Raw genomic sequence first — 11,655 nt, forward strand, 5'->3', positions numbered from 1 at the left:
ACTACTTAATTAAATGTATACACGTTACATTGCTTGGAATGTAATACAAGATACCAGCCTACATCTGGGGTGCTATGATAAATAATTTGCCCAATGTATGTACCATGACTTATCCATATACAGCCAAAACTCACAGGCACGCCTGGCGGGGACGAGAGAGCGGGCCTTCTCGGTGGTGGCCCCCCGGCTGTGGAACGCCCTCCCTGCCGAAGTTAGACAGGCGCCCTCCCTTATGGCCTTTCGTAGGAGCCTGAAAACGTGGCTCTTCGAGTTGGCCTTCAATTGAGTACTATATCCTTGGCAATGACGACCGGAATGGACCACGACTATGAGACTGACTATGACCCATGATACGACGAAGCGGATTTTTAGTATAAGTATATGTTTAGTAGTAGTAGCATGTTATGTATTGTTCTGATGACTGTAAACTGTCTTTTCTATGTTGTTGTTCACCGCCACGAGTCGCCCCCAGGGCTGAGAGTGGCGGTAAATAAGTGCAAGTAATAAATAAATAAATAAATAAAACTTGGGCATATCATGAACAGGATGTCAGCCATGCCATCAGCAGCCATCATTTCCCCCCATTTGCCCATTTGAAAGAATATTTTGAGACTGCTAATAGCTTGGAGCTGTGGGAGTCTGTCAAGTTTTACCCTCCCCACACATATATATCTGAATATTGTTGAATCTCCTCTCAAATTAGGGATCATTCTTATAATAAGGCACGAAAGGCTGGAAGGAACCCTTTCTTGCGCATAGCATATTATCATTTATTAGGCAAACACTGTCGCTTCAAATATGGAAATTAGATATTGATTGGCACCAAATGAATACTTGAAAGGTCAGCATTTCCTCAGCACCAAACTGCATGACTGCCATACAGAGGTCAGATTGTGGTTCCAATTTTGGTACTAATAATGTGTGAATGTAATTGCATCATATCTCTATTATCAGCCTCATGTCAACTGAAAAGAAATTACATTTTCCCATAGTTTTTTCTTCAAAATAAGGTATGCAGAATTTGTTAAATTATGCACATGGCTGGAATCCATTTGACTGTGAACCAAAGTATCACAGATGTAGCATTTTATTGCGACAGTAACCTTCATAAACATTCTGCTGAATCAGTCTTGTTTTATGCACTGTCATTTGCTAATAGCGTCATTGGCAGATATTGTAAAGATATAGCTAGATAGATATAAGATATTATATAGTGCCCCTTGGTGTTTCTTCCCTCTGCATGCAACTTGGATAAAGTAGCATTTATAACATGCCGAAATTTACTGTTAAATACATCCAGAGATAATCTATATATATTAGGAGCGATCCTCATGAGCGTTATTCTTCTTAGGGTATTATTATTGTTGAGTCTCCTCTCAAATTAGGGGTTACTCTTATAATAAGGCATTAAAGGCTGGATGGAACTCCTTCTTGTGCATAGCGTATATTAACAGAGGCTGGATGGCCATCTGTCAGGGGTGATTTGAATGCAATATTCCTGCTTCTTGGCAGGGGGTTGGACTGGATGGCCCATGAGGTCTCTTCCAACTCTTTGATTCTATGATTCTATTATTATTATTATTATTATTATTATTATTATTATTATTATTATGAGCAGCAGTACTAGAAGCCAAGAGGACTAAACTGAGGCCATTTCAACACTGACATATAAAATCCAGATTATCTCATTTGATCTGGATTATATGGCAGTGTAGACTCATATAATGTGAATTATTTTATTTGATAATCTGGATTATATGGCAGTGCAAAAGGGGCCCAAGGCTGTCATATTTTGGATTTTTATTTATTGTGTCAGAAGCAAATTGAGGGTGCAGTTAAAATGTATTTAAAACACAAAGTTTAAAACTTGTAATTATACTAAATCTCCTTTGACCAGTAGCTGGCCACTTGGAGTGCCTCTGGTGTTGCTGTGAGAAGGTCCTCCATTGTTCATGTAGCAGGGCTCAGTTTGCACTGTAGTAGGTACTCTGTGATTTGCTCTCCTCCACACTCTCATGTTGTAGATTCCACTTTGTAGCCCCATTTCTTAAGGTTGGCTCTGCATTTCGTGGTGCCAGAGTGCAGTCTGTGTGAGAGAATCAGCCGTCTACGAAGACGTTGCCTAGGGGACACCGGATGGGTTACAATACTGCAGGGAGGCTTCTCTCATATTTTGTATATGTCATGACATATGTGATTCACTGAAAAAGACAATAATGCTTGTCATTTGGAGGAAAGGAGAACACCTTCAGTACAGGTGGATAGATTCAATCACAGGAGCCACAACTCTTGAGTTTGCAAGACCTGAGCAGCTGATGACTTGAGCGCTTGGAGATCTCTCATTCATGGAATTGCCATAACTAAAACTAGTTTGCCAAAAATGCAAGATACTCCACTTTGGCAGGAAAAAGGAAATGCAAAGATACAAAATGGGGGATGCCTGGCTTGAGAGCAGTATGTGTGAAAAAAATCTTGGAGTCCTCATGGACAACAAGTTAAACATGAGCCAACAATGTGATGTGGCAGCAAAAAAAGCCAATGGGATTTTGGCCTGCATCAATAGGAGCATAGTGTCTAGGTCCAGGGAAGTCATGCTACCCCTCTATTCTGCTTTGGTTAGACCACACCTGGAATATTGAGGGAACAAGCTTGTTTTCTGCTTCCCTGGAGACTAGGACGCGGAACAATGGCTTCAAACTACAAGAGAGGAGATTCCATCTGAACATGAGGAAGAACTTCCAGACTGTGAGAGCCGTTCAGCAGTGGAACTCTCTGTGGTGGAGGCTCCTTCTTTGGAAGCTTTTAAAGCTTCCAAGAGTGTGGTTGAGGCTCCTTCTTTGGCCATCCAGAGGCTGGATGGCCATCTGTCAGGGGTGATTTGAATGCAATATTCCTGCTTCTTGGCAGGGGGTTGGACTTGGAGTCTCTTCCAACTCTTTGATTCTATGATTCTATGATTCTATAAGTCATAGAATCATTGGAAGAGTTGGAAGAGACCCCAAGGGCTATTTAGCCCACCCCTTGTTATGCAGGAATACCCAATCAAAGCACTCCTGATGGATGGCCATCCAGCCTCTTATTACACCTCAAAGAAGAGCAGCAGAAAACAAGCTTGCCCTTCTCCTCACCGTGAGATCCTTTCAAACAGAATATCCTGGGGCTTGAACAGTTTGGGGAGGCATTAGAACTTGCTCACTGAGAATTACAAATACTCTTCCCTAAACTGTAAAGAACTTTAATGTGTCCTGGCTGTGCGACAATACAAGTGGCCCTTAAACAGTAGCTGAAAGAGTTAAATATTCCCAGTGATTTGGGGGGGGGGGGTGAGAACATGCCCCAACCAAACAATTAAGCATCTTCAGGTAGGCGGCTACATTCAAGACTGTCAGGGAAACAGCAGTATCTGCATGTGTTCAGTGTACTCGGCATGGGTCCTAACTGCATTGGGCCAGAGCACCTGTTCCTTCTACATTCCTGCTGCTCAGGGGCTGTTAGGAACTGCTGCCAGAGAGGCTCCGGGAGAGGCACAGAAGGCACATAATGGACTAAGGGGAGCTCCATTAAGCTGCTGCTTCGCTAATGGGTAGTGCTTCATTCTCACACCCGTCTTTTTTATTTTATTTTATTTTATTTTTTGCCTCTGTAGCACTTTCCAGGACTTATACGAGGGTTGAATGAAAAGTAATGCCTCCACCTTCATTACTTGAGTTTGGATGGGAATATTTTGATAAATGAAACACAGAAATAATCCTTAACTACCACTATTCGCTTTTCCACATAATCACCAGACAATTGGATACATTTCTGCCAACAATGAACAAGTTTTCTGAAGCTGTCACGGAAGAAGTCGACACTCTGTTGGCGGTACCCATCGTGCACAGATCTTCCGATAGCCAAGCAAAGCAATAATGTGACCCACACGTTCTTGTGAAATGCCAATTATACTTGAAATTTCTCTCTGAGTGATACGATGATCATCCTGAGTCAATCTATCAACCTTTTGCTTGTGAAACTTGGTGGTTGCTGAAAATAAAAATATTAAAAACCCATTTCATTGTAGTTCCATCAGTAGAGGTTCAGCAAAACCAATGGCCAGGGTTACTAAATGGATATTATTATTATTAGTATTATTATTATTAAACTTTATTTGTACCCCGCTAGCATCTCCCGAAGGACTCGATGCAGCTTACAAAGGCCAAGGCCTCAACACACAATATAACAATACAAAACCTAAAGCAAATTAAAACAATTAAAGCAATATAAACAACAAGCAATAAACAATACATTAAGACACAATAAAACTAGGCCAGGCCAGAGTAATGGGTACAGGATTAAAAGTGCTGATGTGACAGGTGGTATATAAGGCATTATAGGGCAAGTGCAGTGTGCGATGTGCAGCAATCTTAGTTCTAGTAAAGTGCTTATGGGACTTGGTATTGGAGATTTGGGCCAATTATAAAAGGGCTGGGCATGGGATAGTGCCAGGGGCGGTTCAACCCATTACGCAAAGTAAGCATTCACAGTAGAGTTGATTTTGCCCAGGGGCGCTCTTGGGGGAAAATAGACCTTGACATATGCGAGTTGTAGTTACTGGGATGTGGTTTTTCACCTCCATCAAATATAGACTCACTGACTATACTTTGATTCAGTATTCAGCTTTCCACACAGCTGAACAAAATCCCACATTATTTGCTTTGACCTGGGATATATGGCAATGTAGACTCAGATATTCCCATTCAAAGCAGATAAGGTAAAGGCAAAGGGTTTCCTTGACATTAAGTCCAATCATGACCGACTCTGCATGTTGGTGCTCATCTCCATTTCTAAGCCAAAGAGCCTGCATTGTCTGTAGACTCCTCCAAGGTCATGTGGCTGGCATGGCTGCATGGAGCGCTGTTACCTTCCCACCAGAGCAATACCTATTGATCTACTCACATTTGCATGTTTTTGAACAACTAGGTTGTCAGATGTTGTGAGATATTATGCCTTGATATTTTGGGTTAAATGGCTGTAGCAAAGGGCCCTGAGGTGCATTTAGAATGAATGCAGTTTAGCACCACTTTAATCATAGAAGCATAGAGTTGGAAGAGACCTCATGGGCCATCCAGTCTAGCCCCCTGCCAAGAAGCAGGAAAATTGCATTCAAAGCACCCCCGACAGATGGCCATCCAGCCTCTATTTAAAAGCTTCCAAAAGAAGGAGCCTCTAACACACTCTGGGGCAGAGAGTTCCACTGCTGAACAGCTCTCTCCTAATGTTCAGATTGAATCTCATTTCTTGTAGTTTGAAGCCATTGTTCCATTGCATCCTAGTCTCCAGGGCAGCAGAAAACAAGTTTGCTCCCTCCTCCCTATGACTTCCTCTCACGTATTTATACATGGCTATCACGTCTCCTCTCAGCCTTTTCTTCTTCAGGCTAAACATGCCCAGTTCTTTAAACTGCTCCTCATAGGGCTTGTTCTCCAGACCCTTGATCACTATGGATTGATGCTATGGAATCATGTGATTTGTAGTTAGATGAAGCACTAGTACTATTTGGGAGAGAAGGTTAAAGACATTGTAAACCTATAACTCCCCTGATTCTGTAACATACAGCCAAAGGATCAAACTGCATTAATCCTTAAGTGTAGATACACCCAAAAACTCAGTTCCTTCAGCACACACAGATGCCAGAATTTCAAAGTTATATTTTTGTCTTCCTTTCTTTGGCAGAGTTTGGGGAGTTGACTCTCTCCCTCTTGCTCAGAGTCGGTCTCCCCACTAACAATGTGATGAAGTAACTTTCCTTTGCCCCCTTCCCTTTTGGCAGATTGTGGAGCAGAAACTGGAGGCAGAGGGAGGACCCGCAAGCTTTGACAGATGGTACTCAGCGCTTGACTCCTGCTGGGCTCAGCAGGGCCCACGGTTTAGGACTGTCAAAAAGACTCTGGCCTACGAAGTGGATAACAAAGTGTGGGCTTTCCTAGAGAAAGGCCCAGAGACGTTCAGGTTGCCTTTAGGTTTCCTTTTTTTCCAGCTCAGTTCAGAAACTCCTCCGTTCATTAAGTTGCCCCTTACATCAAGCAGATGCAAGAAATTGAATCAGGAAGCGGGAACTGCAACAAGCCGGTGAGAAAAGCAGTTAGCCTGGCTGGAATAAAGTTTGGGAAATTCGAGCAAATCAAAAAGGCAAACGGGGAATTTGGACAACTTCAAAGAGAATCCGGTTCAAAATGAAGAAGTAAATGTCTCTTTTTTATTATTCATTTTTGAATAACATTGCAATATGGGACAAACTATATGTTTTGGCTATAAATTATCATTACATTGAATATTTGCAAGTTATACCTGAGCTGCAAACCTGTTGACATTTTTTTCCTTACCTTCTTATTATGTATTAAGTCAACATGGTCACACAACATCATGCAACGGAAATTGGGAGCATGTTTCCAGGTAAGTCTAAACTTATTATTATTATCAATGACTATTTATTTAGATGGGGAAAATGTTTATTTACTTATTTATTGTATCAAAAGTGAACTGAGGGTACTGTTGTAATGTATTTAAAAACACAAAGTTTAAAAAATTGGCATGGTACTTAATGTCCTTTGACTGGTAGCTGGCCACTTGGAGTGTTTCTGGTGTTGCTATAAGAAGGTCCTCCACTGTGCATGTGGCAGGGTCCAGACTGCATTGTAATAGGTGGTCTGTGGTTTTTTCTTCTCCAAACTCGCATGTTGTGGACTCCACTTTGTGGCCCCATTTTTTAAAGGTTGGCTCTGCATCTCGTAGTACCAGAGTGCTATCTGTTCAGTGCCTTCCAAGTTGCCCAGTCTTCTGTGTGCCCAGGAGGGAGTCTCTCATCTAGTATCAGCCACTGATTGAGGTTCTGGGTTTTAGCCTGCCACTTTTGGACTCATGCTTGCTGAGGTGTTCCTGCGAGTATCTCTGTAGCCCTTAGAAAACTATGTCTTGATTTAAGGCATTGGTGTGCTGGTTGATAACAGGGGATGGGCCGGAGATGTCACTTCCTTGGTCCTTTCATTATTGGCTGCTACTTCCCGAAGGATGTCAGGTGATGCAATATCTGCTAAACAGTCTAATTTCTCCAATGGTGTAGGGCAGGGGTCCTCAAACCTTTTAGACAGAGGGCCAGGCCACAGTCCCTCAAACTGTTGGAGGGCCGGATTATAATTGGAAAAAAAAACACGAATGAATTCCTATGCACACTGCACATATCTTATTTGGAGTGCAAAAACTACTTTAAAACAATACAATAATTAAAATGAAGAACAATTTTAACAAATATCAATTTATTAGTATTTCAATGGGAAGTGTGGGCCTGCTTTTGGCTGATGAGATAGGAGTGTTGTTGTGTGCTTTCAAGTTGTTTCAGACTTAGGTTGACCCTGAGCGAGGGCCAGGTAAATGACCTTGGAGGGGCACATCCGGCCCCTGGGCCTTAGTTTGAGGACCCCTGGTGTAGGGCATAGACATCCTGTGATAATGCCGCATGTCTCATTAAGAGCCACATCTACTGTTTTAACGTGGTGACCAGGTATGGGCAAACTTGGGCCCTCCAGGTGTTTTGGACTTCAACTCCCACAATTCCTAACAGCCTACTGGAGGGCCTAAGCAAAACACCTGGGGGGCCTAAGTTTGCCCATGCCTGATGTTGACTTTTCACATCTGAAAAGTGAGCACATCACTCTCTCTCTCACACACACACACACACACTTGAGAATGTGTTTCTCCTAGAACATGTGTCAAATGCAAGGTCTATGGGCCAAGTCATGTCCACCACATCATTTTTTTGTTGTTGCCCGCAATGCTTTCAATGCCAGTACATTAATACAGCTTTACAATTTCAAGGCAACCACGAGGCTGATGTGGTCCTTGGTGATCATGAGTTTGACACCCCTGCCCTAGAGAGAAGGCCTTCCATAACACTCTGAGAACTTACTTCCTGGTGGAAATATTTCTCCATTTCATGTCCATCTCAAGAGAAAGATACCTCTCTGGACCTAGAAGAGCAATTGCTTTTTGTCACCAATTGTTTTTCTTAGGAAGCTCCCCGTCTTCAAAGACTGGAAAACAGAAAGTCATGAATATGGGATCTTTTTCACAGTGTGCTATGCTAGCATTTTAATGCTAGGAGCCTCCGGTGGCACAGTGGGTTAAAGCCCTGTGCTGGCAGAACTGAAGACCAACAGGTCGCAGGTTCGAATTCGGGGAGAGGCGGATGAGCTCCCTCTGTCAGCTCCAGCTTCTTATGCGGGGACATGAGAGAAACTTCCCACATGGATGATGAAAACATCAAATCATCCGGGCGTCCCCTGGGCAACGTCCTTGCAGACAGCCAATTCTCTCACACCAGAAGCGACTTGCAGTTTCTCAAGTTGCTCCTGACACAACCAAAAAAAACACTTTGATGCTCCTTTAATTCTAAGGTCTTGGGATTTATCATCAGGTAGAGGATATTATGTCACAAAAATACAAATCCCAGGACTTCCATCAGAAGAAGTCAGGGAAAAGGAAATGTATTGAAGTTCTATAACTCTGCAGTAGGAGAGTATGGCTCTGTTCACCTTGAGCTTGCTTGTTGGTTTGGGAAGTTTAATCCCAAAATAGGAATGGTTTCCAACCTCTGGGGGTAGCATTGAAGTCTCCTGTTGCAGAAATGTGGAATCTCTTTGCCATCTGCTCCTCCAGATGACCGTCCCCTCCTCCGGATGACCCCCTCCACGTTTCCCTCAGCTCTGCTATACCAGGAAAGCATAAGATGGTGACAGGTGTTACTTGGGCCAAAAAGCAAAGTTTCTGGAGCCTCCATCTGTGTTGCACCTGCCCTTCTGTGACTGGGATCTGTTGCTTTATTGATTGCAAGGAGAAATAGGGCACTTTGCCAGCCCTTTTCTTCCTTTCATAGGGATTGAGGGAAGGTGGATATTCACAGCTTAATGTATTGTCAAAGGCTTTCATGGCTGGAATCACTGGGTTGTTGTAGGTTTTTCAGGCTGTATGGCCATGTTCTAGAAACATTCTCTCCTGACGTTTTGCCTGCATCTGTGGCAAGCATCCTCAGAGGTTGTGGGGTTCACAGCTTAACATCCCCCAAATGCAGTGTGTTCCCACTAAGTTCCTAAAGACTACTGGAGTGACATGGTGCTGCCTCTCTGTGAGCTGAATATACTCAGATTTGGTCAAAGCTCCAGGCAAATCCAGATACAATCTGAATTGAAATGAGTCTCTTGTTCAAGCTAAGAGAAACTTACACAAGATTGCAGCCAAAAGCATTTTGTGGGGTTCAAAGTTCATGAAGAATGGCACAATAAGGCATGTTTTATGGGGGGGGGGGGGTTCCTGCAGAAACTGCCAAGGGCAAGTAGGACTAGGATGCGGAACAATGGCTTCAAACTACAAGAAAGGAGATTCCATCTGAACATTAGGAAGAACATCCTGACTGTGAGAACAGTTCAGCAGTGGAACTCTCTGCCCGGAGTGTGGTGGAGGCTCCTTCTTTGGAGGCTTTTAAACAGAGGCTGGATGGCCATCTGTCAGGGGTGCTTTGAATGCAATTTTCCTGCTTCTTGGACTGGATGGCCCATGAGGTCTCTTCCAACTCTATGATCCTATTATTCTAGGAGAGAAGGGAAAGAATGGGGTAGAGTGACAGGTCCACCTTCTAGTCCTATGGCATATTTTACTAGCCATCCCTTTTTAGCTTGTTGAAGAATGAAGGATTATTATGTTTGTAGAAGATATGATTCCAGGTTCTTTCATCTTTTCTTGGTAGAAGGTGATGTGAGGGACAGAAATGAGAAGTGCAGTAATACAGGTTGAGAGTCGCTTACCCAGAAATCTGAAGTCCAAAATACTGCAAAATCCAAAATTGTTTACATGGGTGGCTGAGATAATGACACCTTTCTTTCTGATGGCCCAGTGTGCACAAGCTTTGCTTCATGCATAAAATTATGTAAAATATACATTACCTTTCTGGCTGTAAAGTGTCTGTGAAACATAAATGAGTTTTGCGTTTAAGCTTGGGTCTTTCTCCTAGATATCTTATATGTGAAAATATTCCAAAGCAGGAGAAAATCTGAAATGCAGAACATTTGTAGCCCCAAGCACATACTCAACCTGCATAAAGATCATAGTTACCTCTATATCAGTGGTTCTCAACCTGTAGGTTCCCAGGTGTTTTGGCCTACAACTCCCAGAAATCCCAGCCAGTTTACTAGCTGTTAGGACTTCTAGGAGTTGAAGGCCAAATCATCTGGGGACCCACAGGTTGAGAACCACTGCTCTATAACCAGGGGCGGCTCAACCCATTACGCAAAGTAAGCATTAGCAGTATAGTTGATTTTGCCCAGGGACGCTCTTGAGGTGCTCTTGGAGGAAAATAGACCTTGACATATGAGAGTTGTAGTTACTGGGATGTATAGTTCACCTACAATCAAAGAGCATTCTGAACTCCACCAATGATGGAATTGAACCAAATATGGCACACAGAACTCCCACGACAAACAGAAAATATATATCAGTGATTGGTTGGGGGGGGGGGGACAAAATACTGTTTGCTTACCATTGAAAATTACCTAGGGCCGCCTCTGTCTATAACAATATCTTCCTTGCCCTAATTTGTCTTCATACGGTTCACTTTGCTTTGTAGAACTTCAGGCAGGAGACAACTGTTAGGCAGAATGGCATGGCTGGAAGAGATAGATCACTGCAAAGTTTTCCAGTCTTCTAAGAGCATACATAACACTTTAGTTATTTAAAAATAATTGCATTCACTCTACGGTTGCCTTGATGTCCCAAATTTTATAGATCATTTCCTGTCAAAGATGCAGATTCCCCTGTTTGGATGTCTCCTTTCTTGGCAAGAGAAAAGGCCAGAATGAAAATTAGGGTTGGATAAAGTCGTTCGGAAGATCCAAAAAATCGTTAAAAAACCTTCCGGCTTTTGTCTTCTGAAGCAGTTTTGAACCATGCAAGAAAGGTGGGAGGGGCAAATCCGAAATTGAACCACTTACCTTTTTTTCGGAAACATTCCCTAATGTTCAGATTTCTCCCAAGGTTATTTTATTCCTTCCTTCTCTGGTTTTCCCTTCTTCTTGTCCCTCTTGCAAGGGAGAAGAAAAGGGGGGGGGGGGGACCGGAGAAGGAAGGAATTAACTCCTCCAGATTTCCCCCCTCTTCTTCTCCCTCCCTCGCGAGCGAAAGAGACAAGAAGAAGGGCAAAACCAGAGAAGGAAGGAAACAAGCTTTGAACATTTTTTTTTGGATCAACCAAGCCTAATGAAAATCTCCAGCCCAGCTAAAAGAGTAACACCTTGATACAATTGGAAAATTTGGTTATTTGATGCTACAATTTTTAAAAGCCTTTTCAGGGAAGATCTATGTATATATGCATGTGTGTGTGTAGTTCTCTCCTAAACAGCTAATGCCATATATTGAAAATAAATAAACAGGTTTACAAAGATAAAAAAACAAACAGAAAATTGGGAAAACATGAAAAGAAAAGAAAGTGCATAATGTTCGAATTGAATTATTAAGGACTGCAGCCAATGCTTCCTGTATCGTACAGCCCACATAATTGGACATAGACATTTCTCTGAATTCCCGCAATTGAACAGTAGAAGGAGCTCTATACTTGTGTTACTATTTTATCAA

General features: G+C 42.6%; 1 long non-coding RNA gene across 1 annotated transcript in view; it reads left to right on the forward strand.

Annotated features, from left to right (window-relative positions):
* LOC137095877 (uncharacterized) overlaps nt 1-6,433 on the forward strand; it is a 33,184-nt gene extending 26,751 nt beyond the window's left edge. Inside the window, exons 3-4 of the long non-coding RNA XR_010909028.1 lie at nt 5,810-6,220; nt 6,382-6,433. This is a non-coding gene — a long non-coding RNA (uncharacterized lncRNA). The remainder of the gene's footprint in view (nt 1-5,809; nt 6,221-6,381) is intronic.
* Nucleotides 6,434-11,655: the final 5,222 nt, after the last annotated feature.

Source organism: Anolis sagrei, chromosome 1 (genome assembly GCF_037176765.1).
Source record: "Anolis sagrei isolate rAnoSag1 chromosome 1, rAnoSag1.mat, whole genome shotgun sequence".
NCBI classification, from domain to species: Eukaryota; Metazoa; Chordata; class Lepidosauria; order Squamata; family Dactyloidae; genus Anolis; species Anolis sagrei.